Below are 11494 nucleotides of genomic sequence, written 5' to 3' on the forward strand. Positions count from 1 at the left end.
ATTCCCTGCACCAAGTGTCTATCCGCTGCAGATCTTCCTGCATTTCGCTACAATTTTCTAACGCTGCAACTTCTCTGTATACTACAGCATCATCCGCGAAATGCCGCATGGAAATTCCGACACTTCCCTTCCCTGATGTTCCTTCGAGATTACTGCCACGGGTCTTTGAGACTGTACCCCTTCTTGTGCGTGAAGTGATGCGGTTTGAGTGGGACTGCGCATCAGCCCACTTTGATGTCAATGTCCACGGGCACCTGAACAACACGTACCCTTATCGTTGGGCTGTAAGGGGAGGTCCTGTTCCATGGCCAGCGCGATCGCCTCTGGACTTCTTTCTCTAAGTTTCAAGACGTTGGTGTATGAAGCCCTCTTAGAAAGGTTGCTAGGGTCCAAGCTGCCTGTCCCCTGGTGCAACAGACATCTAGGATGGTAGAGCACTTGCCTGCGAAAGGCAGTGGTCCCGAGTTCGAGTCTCGGTCCGGCACACAGTTTTAATCTACCAGGAAGTTTCATATCAGCACACACTCCGCTGCAGAGTGAAAATCTCATTCTGCAGACATCTAGAATATTTGCGAGAGTGCGGCAGAACTTCATTCATACATTGAGACTACCGGTCGTCACTTTGAACACTTATTACGAGCTACGTTGTTATGCGGTGCAACCTGAGTTTATCCGTGAAGCAATAAGCACACTTTTGCGATCATTGGTTCCCTATCTCAATAAAATTAGTTGTTTACTGTAACGGGACTTCCTCCATTACTTGTCCTCAACAGTAGTTGTCGATGCCAGTATTATTTTTCGAGTTTTGGACAGGTCATTATTATCTCAGTATCTTTTCTGAAAACTTTCATATAATTTTATACGCAGTATGTTATATTTCAAGCTAAAATTTATGAAAAGGAATTACTTTCTCACATATTTTGGATTCTGTGTTATAATCCGTAAGTACTAGTACTGTAAGTAAGCTAAAATTATTTTTTTAGAAACATTTAAAATTACGAATAATTTGCACACTTGAAATTTCTATTATTAATTACGCAATCTGCACTGTTTACCATGTTCATCTCTCGATTCATTTATGAAATAAAAATCGAAATTAACAATGTAGCGAAAACTATTAGCTATTCATTTGTTGAGAAAAATTGTAAACCCTTCGGAATATTGTTACTTCTGCAGAGTGTGAGAGTCGTAAGCTTGCCTCTGATGTGATAGGACTCCTTTTTTGTATAATAGGTCTGAACAATGTAATTTAGGCTTTGGTTGTGTGAAAAATCAAAATAGTATATGATAGATTAAAATGTGAAAAATCAGTGGAAAATATATTTATGTAAAAACAAAAGTTCTGCAACAACAATCTTAAAATTTATTTAGCTCAATACAACCGAGAAGACCTAAGATGTGACATTTTTCAGCTTCAAGAATTAGATTCCTAGACAAGAAGAACTAGAGCCAACTCAACATGACTTAAGAGTTTCTAGTAATCTTTAGTCCCCTAAAATCTTCATGAAAGACTTTGCTTATAATTACCTGAACTGAGCATTGTTTACTGTGGAAGGAGGGGAGAGATTACAGTACCCACTATCACCTACCTCAGTTTGACGCAAAAGGTTTGAGACACCCTGTATGTTCTTCCTTTCACGAATTTCACACACATTAAACACTAATGTGATTACATAAAAATGTTAACACTAACATCAAACTTCCTAGCACTTTAAAACTGTGTGCCGGACGGAGACTCCAATTCGGGACCTTTGTCTTTCGCGGGCAAGTGCTCTACCATCTTTTTTTTCTTTCTCTTAATCTCATTTTATTAGTTTTCGTTCGTTGCATCTGCTCGGGGCGGACGTCGCAAGACACCCGTGTTAGTTCATCGTTGATCCACTAACTCAGTTATTTTATAACAGAGCTAGCCCTCTGACCGAACACGCTTTTTTTTTTCGTTGAATTTGTTTGGGGCGGATGTCCTCTGACACCCGCACCCGTTTAGGTTCTTCGTTGAATTATTCGGTTAATTTTTTTTTTTTTACAGAGGGTAGCTAACCCTCTGACGGAACATTCTGAGCTTCCGTGCCGGCGCCATCTGAGCTACCCAAGCACGACTCACGGCCCCTCCTCACAGCATTACTTCTGCCATTACCTCGTGTCCTACCTTTCAAACTTCACAGAAAGTCTCCTGAAGTTTGGAAGGTAGGAGGCGAGGTACTGGCAGAAGTAATGCTGTGAGGAGGGGCCGTGAGTCGTGCTTGGGTAGCTCAGATGGTAGAGCACTTGCCCGCGAATGGCAGTGGTCCCGAGTTCGAGTCTCGGTCCGGCACACAGATTTAATCTGTCAGGAAGTTTCATATCAGCGCACACTCCGCTGCAGAGTGAAAATCTCATTCTGGAACACTAATATCGTTTTATAGACTAAGACGTAAGTTGCAGGGATTAGCGCTAAGATGTCCGTTTCTTCCGCAGTAAGAGTTCTTCACTTATTTCGAAGGTAATACTTTACTCACTTACATACTTAGCGACCACAACATGTAACACATTAATTTATCTGTAATCAGACGTTTGCAGTTGTGTTATGCATGAGAATAGGATTCCTTAAGTAATCAGTCCAGTTTTCCTGGTTAGTCTCCAAAGAACCACGGGAGAGCTCGGATCGCTTGCACAGACATGCTCACAAAATATCCCTTTGAGACTCCGAAATTTTGTGGCTGGACTTCGGATTCATACAACATATAAGATGGGTTCAAAAATTAACGGCTTTTTTTTTTAAATTTCGGGTGTTGTGTTATTCCGATACGAGTTACTTTTTAGTTGTTGTATTGGTAAACATGTCTGAAAATTATCCGTGCACAATAGTGTCGGCGATGACTTATTTTGTATAAAAATGGATCAGTAAATTTATGTTTCGTTATGCTATAAACGGAACAAAGTGCAGTAAAGTTTCAGATATATTAAATATTGTGAGTACACCATGTACGACTGGTATAGGCGTTTTAAGGAATGCCGTGAAGAAGCTGTAGGTGAAGAGGGCACCGGACGCCCCAGTGCATCATCATCGACGAAACTATCGAAAAAAATGAAAGAAATGAATATTAAAGATCGTCATATCGCACGGAGAGAAGGTAATGACGATGTTGTTGTAGGAACTGGTTCATGCCATCTACTCGTAATTTATGCGCATGTTTATGAGATGAAATTGCTCAAGAGTCGGTAGATGAAGTCGAGAACGATGCAGACTGCTGAAACGTGTCGAAGTTGTCAGAGTTGGGCTCTCGTTAACTGCGGAACCATACCGTGACCCGTGCATCGCCTCTCGCCGGTCACGTTACTTTTTTTTTCCCGTGACAAACTCGGTGTGTCCACGGTCTAGCAGACGGGGTGACAGGACGGAAAGATTACCGTGTCTCGTCCAGCTCGGACCGGTTTCTGCTAACAGATTTTCTGCGGAGAACACGTTCACGGGGCAGCCGCTTTAGCGGGAACACCTGTTACACCCGGGAACTGCAATCCGTTGTCGCTGAAATACGAACGAGCGAGGACCTTTAAAAGCCGGGGTGTCGCTGCCCGTTTCTGAGAAAGGGGGGAGGGGGGTTAGGCGCTGAGGTGGAGGCGAGAGCCCTCCAGAAACCAGTTTCGTCGCACTTCTGCATTCAACGACTCCAATGATAAAGATTCAAGCCACTGTGTTCTTGTCCCAGGTAGCAGACCTCGTGATCGGCGTCTTGCAGTTGTCGTATAACCTGCACAAAACATGACCTGGTCCAGGGACAGATGTCAAAAAATGCGAGTAACTTCTTAGGCCCCTTCTCCATAAAATTATTCGCAAGATATAAAACATGATATATCTTTCTCCATTCGGAACACATGGTTTTTAGTCTACATCCAAATCTGTACTTCGCAAGCTGTCAACAGCTCTTGGTCTTGTGGTCAGTACTGCTGAGATTAAATCACAGGTCCCCGAGTTCGATGCCCGGTAGGGTAGGGGATTTTCTCCGCTCGTGAATGTGTTTGTGCTTTTTTCTTATTATCGTTTCATGAGAGACAATTGTACCGTCACCCTTGTCACAGGGAAGTGTGATAGGACCGCTCTTATTTTCTTTACACATACATGGTCTGGCGGACAGGGAGGGCAGCAATCTGCGTTTGTTTACTGATCACGCTGTAGAGTACGGGAAGATGTCGAAGTTGGCTAACTGCAAGAAGATACAAGGTGAGGTAGACAACATTTCAAATTGGTGTTATAGATGGCAGTTAGCTCTAAATGTACCAAGGTGTAAGTTAATGCGGATGAGTAGGAAAAACAAAACCGTAATTTTCGATTACAACATTATTAATGTCCTGATTGACACAGCCAGGTTGTTTAAATGTCTGGGCGTAACGTTGCAGAATGATTCGAAATTGAACGAGCGAGTGAGCGTTGCGGTAGGGAAACCGAATGGTCTACTTCTGTTTGTTGGGAAAGTGCGGTTCACTTGTAAAAGAGAGCGCATATAGGACGCTGGGGGGACCTGTTCTAGAGTAGTGCTCGCGTGCTTGGGATCCGTACCGGGAAGGAAGACATCGAAGCAATTCAGTGGCGGGATGCATGATTTGTTCTAACAACACGCAAGTGTTGCGAACATACTTGAGGAGCTCAAATGGGAGTCCATGGAGGGAAGGAGGTATACTTTTCACTATTGAGAAATTTTAGAGAAACGCCGTTTTAAGCTGGCTACAGAACAATTCTACTGTCACCAATATATATTTTACGCAAGTACCACGGAGATAAAGTACGAGAAATTAGGGCTGTTACGGACGCTTACGACGGTCGTTTTGCCGTCGCTCTGTTTGCGAGTGGAAGGGGAAAGGAAATGACTACCCTCCGCCACGTACTGGAAGGCAGTGGGCGGAGCATGTACATAGCTGTAAGTGTAGATAATTGACGTGGAATTCGCTGAAGTGTCGTCAGATATGAATACTTGCACCACACTGCCGAATTGCCCAGATGGGGTTTTCCGGCCAACAATGCGCGTGTACGTATCCACACATGTACGCACACACACACACACACACACACACGCACACACACAAAAACACACACACACACACACACACACACACAGCGCAAACCACCTTATGCTGTGTCGTGGAGGTTACTTGTGGTAACACGAAGTTTTTCTCCTCTCACTGTTCCATGACTCTTTGGAAGAAGCACTGTCCATCAATTTACGTGCGATCACTAATTGTTCTGATTTTCTGGTCGTAGTCACTTCACGACACGTATGTGGGAGGACGTAGTATGTTGCCCGACTCTTCTTGGAAAGTCATACACTACTGGTCATTATAATTGCTACAACAAGAAGAAATGCAGATGATAAACAGGTATTCATTGGACAAATATATTATTCTAGATCTGACATGTCATTACATTTTCACGCAGTTTGGGTGCATAGACCCTGAGAAATCAGTACCCAGAACAGCCACAATAACTGCCTTGATACGCCTGGGCATTGAGTCAAACAGAGCTTGGATGGCGTGTACAGGTACAGCTGCCCGTGCAGCTTAAACACGATACCACAGTTCATCTAGAGTAGTGACTGGCGTATTGAGACGAGCCAGTTGCTCGGCCACCATTGACCAGACGTTTTCAGTTGGTGACAGATCTGGAGAACCTGCTGGCCAGGGCAGCAGTCGAACATTTTCTGTATCCAGAAAGGCCCGTACAGGACCTGCAACATGCGGTCGTGCATTATCCTGCTGAAATGTAGGGCTTCGCAGGGATCGAATGAATGGTAGAGCCACGGGTCGTAATAGATCTGAAATGTAACGTCCACTGTTGAAAGAGCCGTCAATGCGAACAAGGGGTGACCAAGACGTGTAACCCCACACCATCACGCCGGGTCATTCGCCAGTATGACGAATACACGCTTCCAATGTGCGTTCACCGCGATGTCGCCAAACACGGACGCGACCATCATGACTCTGGAAACAGAACCTAGTTCGTCGTTGAGTACACCATGGCAGGCGCTCGTGTCTGTGATGCAACGCCAAGGGTAACCGCAGCCGTGGTCTCCGAGCTGATAGTCCGTGCTGCTGCAAACGTCGTCAAACTGTTCGTGCAGATGGTTGTTGTCTTGCAAACGTCCCCATCTGTTGTTGACTCAGGGATCGAGACGTGGCTTCACGATCCGTTACAGCCGTGCGGATAAGTTGCCTGTCATCTCGACTGCTAGTGATACGAGGCCGTTGGGATCCAGCACAGCGTTCCGTATTACCCTCCTGAACCCACCGATTCCATATTCTGCTAACGGTCACTGGATATCGACCAACTCGAGCAGCAATGTCGCGATGCGATAAACCACAATCGCGATAGGCTGCAATCCGACCTTTATCAAAGTGCGGAAGGTGATGGTACGCATTTCTCCTCCTTACACGAGGCATCACAACAACGTGCCTGTCCGCAGCTCGTGGTCGTGCGGTAGCGTTCTCGCTTCCCACGCCCGGGTTCCCGGGTTCGATTCCCGGCGGGGTCAGGGATTTTCTCTGCCTCGTGATGACTGGGTGTTGTGTGATGTCCTTAGGTTAGTTAGGTTTAAGTAGTTCTAAGTTCTAGGGGACTGATGGCCTCAGATGTTAAGTCCCATAGTGCTCAGAGCCATTTGAACCATTTGAACAACGTGCCGTCCGGTGTGGTCGAGCAGTTCTAGGCGCTTCAGTCTGGAACTGCGCGACCGCTACGGTCGCAGGTCCGAATCTTGCCTCGGGCATGGATGTGTGTGCTGTCCTTAGGTTAGTTAGGCTTAAATAGTTCTAAGTTCTAGGGGACTGATTACCTTAGATGTTAAGTCCCATAGTGCTTAGAGCCATTTGAACCATTTGAACAACAACGTTTCACCAGGCAACGCCGGTCGACTGCTGTTTGTGTATGAAAAATCGGTTGGAAACTTTCGTCATGTCAGCACGTTGTAGGTGTCGCCACCGGCGCCAACCTTGTGTGAATGCTCTGAAAAGCTGATCATTTGCATATGACAGCAACTTCTTCCCGTCGGTTAAATTTCGTAATGGCCAGTAGTGTATGTTGGAATTTCGTAGTACTGCTCTGCATGAAAAATAACTGCTTAGTGGAATTCGGTGAGCAAATCTGTTGCGCTCTCGTGCCGACTGACCAATCCTGACCAATCCCGTAGCGAAACGCGCCGCTTTTCCTGCGATCTTCTCTGTCTCTCCTGTTAATCATGAATTATATTTCCTTAACATTATTCCAATTAGTCTTTGGCTGGCACCTACTTTTCTACAATTGATTTTGCGCAGTCATTCGAGTATAGATAGCTCCGGATGCTTGCTGCTGGGTGTGACGCTGTACTGACTGTTTCTAGAGATTTCTCGTTGATAACAGAATCGCACAGTAATGCGTATTATCGTCTACTTACGCTGAATACGTTATATTTACACAGTACAGTCACTTTAATGGAATCGTCCCAGCCGCAGTGGTAACGCCGGTTCCCGTCAGGTTACTTGGCTTTCGGGCCAAGGATAGAATTATTTCCGAAACGGCTAAGTCTCTGAACTGTTCACATGCAGCCGTTTTTAAAGTATACCGTGTACTGCCTACCCCCATGAACCGTGGACCTTGCCGTTGATGGGTAGGCCTTCGTGCCTAAGCGATACCGATGGCCGTACCGTAGGTGCAACCACAACGGAGGGGTATCTGTTGAGAGGCCAGACAAACGTGTGGTTCCTGAAGAGGGGCAGCAGCCTTTTCAGTAGTTGCAGGGGCAACAGTCTGGATGATTGACTGATCTGGCATTGCAACACTAACCAAAACGGCCTTGCTGTGCTGGTACTGCGAACGGCTGAAAGCAAGGGGAAACTACAGCCGTAATTTTTCCCGAGGGCATGCAGCTTTACTGTATGATTAAATGATGATGGCGTCCTCTTGGGTAAAATATTCCGGAGATAAAATAGTCCCCCATTCGGATCTCCGTGCGGGGACTACTCAGGAGGACGTCGTTATCAGGAGAAAGAAAACTGGCGTTCTACGGATCGGAGCGTGGAATGTCAGATCCCTTAATCGGGCAGGTAGGTTAGAAAATTTAAAAAGGGAAATGGATAGGTTAAAGTTAGATATTGTGGGAATTAGTGACGTTCGGTGGCAGGAGGAACAAGACGTTTGGTCAGGCGAATACAGGGTTATAAGTACAAAATCAAATAGGGGTAATGCAGGAGTAGATTTAATAATGGATAAAAAAATAGGAGTGCGGGTAAGCTACTACCAACAGCATAGTGAACCCATTATTGTGGCCAAGATAGACACGAAGCCCATGCCTACTACAGTAGTACAAGTTTATATGCCAACTAGCTCTGCAGATGATGAAGAGATTGATGAAATGTATGATGAGATAAAAGAAATTATTCAGGTAGTGAAGGGAGACGAAAATTTAATAGTAATGGGTGACTGGAACTCGATAGTAGGAAAAGAAAGAGAAGGAAACTTAGTGGCTGAATATGGACTGGGGGAGAGAAATGAAAGAGGAAGCCATCTGGCAGAATTTTGCACAGAGCATAACTTAATCATAGCTAACACTTGGTTCAAAAATCATAAAAGAAGGTTGTCCACATGGAAGAATCCTGGAGATACTAGAAGGTTTCAGATAGATGATATAATGGTAAGACAGAGATTTAGGAACCAGGTTTTAAATTGTAAGACATTTCCAGGGGCAGATGTGGACTCTGACCACAATCTATTGGTTGTGAACAGTAGATTAAAATTGAAGAAACTGCAAAAAGGTGGGAAGTTAAGGAGATGGGACCTGGATAAACTGAAAGATGGTTCAAATGGCTCTGAGCACTATGGGACTCAACTGCTGTGGTCATAAGTCCCCTAGAACTTAGAACTACTTAAACCTAACTAACCTAAGGACAGCACACAACACCCAGCCATCACGAGGCAGAGAAAATCCCTGACCCCGCCGGGAATCGAACCCGGGAACCCGGGCGTGGGAAGCGAGAACGCTACCGCACGACCACGAGATGCGGGCTAAACTGAAAGAACCAGAAGTTGTGCAGAGTTTCAGGGGGAGCATAAGGGAACAATTGACAGGAATGGGAGAAAGAAATACAGTAGAAGAAGAATGGGTAGCTCTGAGGGATGAAATAGTGAAGGCAGCAGAGGATCAAGTAGGTAAAAAGACGAGGGCTAGTAGAAATCCTTGGGTAACAGAAGAAATATTGAATTTAATTGATATAAGGAGAAAATATAAAAACGCAGTAAATGAAGCATGCAAAAAGGGATGCAAACGTCTCAAAAATGAGATCGACAGGAAGTGCAAAATGGCTAAGCAGGGATGGCTAGAGGACAAATGTAAGGATGTAGGGGCTTATCTCACTAGGGGTAAGATAGATACTGCCTACAGGAAAACTGAAGAGACCTTTGGAGAAAAGAGAACCACTTGTATGAATATCAAGAGCCCAGATGGAAACCCAGTTCTAAGCAAAAAAGGTAAAGCAGAAAGGTGGAACGAGTATATAGAGGGTCTATACAAGGGCGATGTACTTGAGGACAATATTATGGAAATGGAAGAGGATGTAGATGAAGATGAAATGGGAGATACGATAGTGCGTGAAGAGTTTGACAGAGCACTGAAAGACCTGAGTCGAAACAAGGCCCCGGGAGTAGACAACATTCCATTAGAACTACTGACGGCCTTGGGAGAACCAGTCCTGACAAAACTCTACCATCTGGTGAGCAAGATGTATGAGACAGGCGAAATACCCTTAGACTTCAAGAAGAATATAATAATTCCAATCCCAAAGGAAGCAGGTGTTGGCAGATGTGAAAACTACCGAACTATCAGTTTAATAAGTCACGGCTGCAAAATACTAACGCGAATTCTTTACAGACGAATAGAAAAACTAGTAGAAGGCCACCTCGGGGAAGATCAGTTTGAATTCCGCAGAAATGTTGGAACACGTTAGGCAATACTGACTCTATGACTTTTCTTAGAAAATAGATTAAGGAAAGGCAAACCTACATTTCTAGCATTTGAAGACTTAGAGAAAGCTTTTGACAATGTTGACTGGAATACTCTCTTTCAAATTCTAAAGGTGGCAGGGATAAAAAAAAGGGAGCGAAAGACTATTTACAATTTGCACAGAAACCAGATGGCAGTTATAAGAGTCGAGGGGCACGAAAGGGAAGCAGCGATTGGGAAGGGAGTGAGATAGGGTTGTAGTCTCTATCCGATGTTATTCAATCTGTATATTGAGCAAGCAGTAAAGGAAACGAAAGAAAATTCGGAGTAGGTATTAAACTCCACGGAGAAGAAATAAAAACGTTGAGGTTTGCCGATGACATTGTAATTCTGTCAGCGGCAGCAAAGGACTTTGAAGAGCTGTTGAACGGAATGGACAGTGTCTTGAAAGGAGGATATAAGATGAACATCAACAAAAGCAAAACAAGGATAATGGAATGTAGTCGAATTAAGTCGGGTGATGCTGAGGGAATTATATTAGGAAATGATACACTTAAAGTAGTAAAGGAGTTTTGCTATTTGGGGAGCAAAATAACTCATGATGGTCGAAGATGTGGACTGGCAATGGCAAGGAAAGCGTTTCTGAAGAAGAGAAAATTGTTAACATCGAGTATAGGTTTAAGTGTCAGAAAGTCGTTTCTGAAAGAATTTGTATGGAGTGTAGCCATGTATGGAAGTGAATCATGGACGATAAATAGTTTACACAAGAAGAGAATAGAAAGTTTCGAAATGCGGTGTTACAGAAGAATGTTGAAGATTAGATGGGTAAATCACATAACTAATGAGGAGGTATTGAATAGGATTGGGGAGAAGAGGAGTTTGTGGCACAACTTGACTAGAAGAAGGGACCGGTTGGTAGGACATGTTCTGTGGCATCAAGGGATCACCAATTTAGCACTGGAGGGCAGCGTGGAGGGTAAAAATCGTAGAGGAAGACCAAGAGATGAATACACTAAGCAGACTAGGAAGGATGTAGGCTGAAGTAGGTACTGGGAGATGAAGAGGCTTGCACAGGATTGAGTAGCATGGAGAGCTGCATCAAACCAGTCTCAGGACTGAAGACAACAACAACAACAACAACAACAACAAGACCGTGTACTGCAAAAATGGCGCTGTACAAATGCGGCAGCAAGGCAACTGTGGTGCACTACGAGCCACAGAGAACAGGAGAGAACGACGGCTGCGGAGATGTGTGCGTGCAGCTCTTCAGCAGCTGAGCAGGAGACGAACCGAGGGGCCACCAACAGCTTCTGCTCGACAACCGTTCACCAAGCGTTGCTGCGTGTGGGCCTCGGCAGCTGGCGCAGGCTTCACGCAGCCTCGCGGACTGCTGTTCATTGGCGATGCGACTGCACATCCACTGTGTGGCCACAGCTGGCCTTTCCAGTCGAATCACGTTTTATGCTCCATCGGACACATGGCCATCGGCGTGTGCCACGTGAAACGTCTGGAAGGAAACACCCTCCATACGTTCTGTTCCGTACCTAAAGACT

This window comes from Schistocerca serialis, chromosome 12 (assembly GCF_023864345.2).
Source record: "Schistocerca serialis cubense isolate TAMUIC-IGC-003099 chromosome 12, iqSchSeri2.2, whole genome shotgun sequence".
Taxonomy (NCBI): domain Eukaryota; kingdom Metazoa; phylum Arthropoda; class Insecta; order Orthoptera; family Acrididae; genus Schistocerca; species Schistocerca serialis.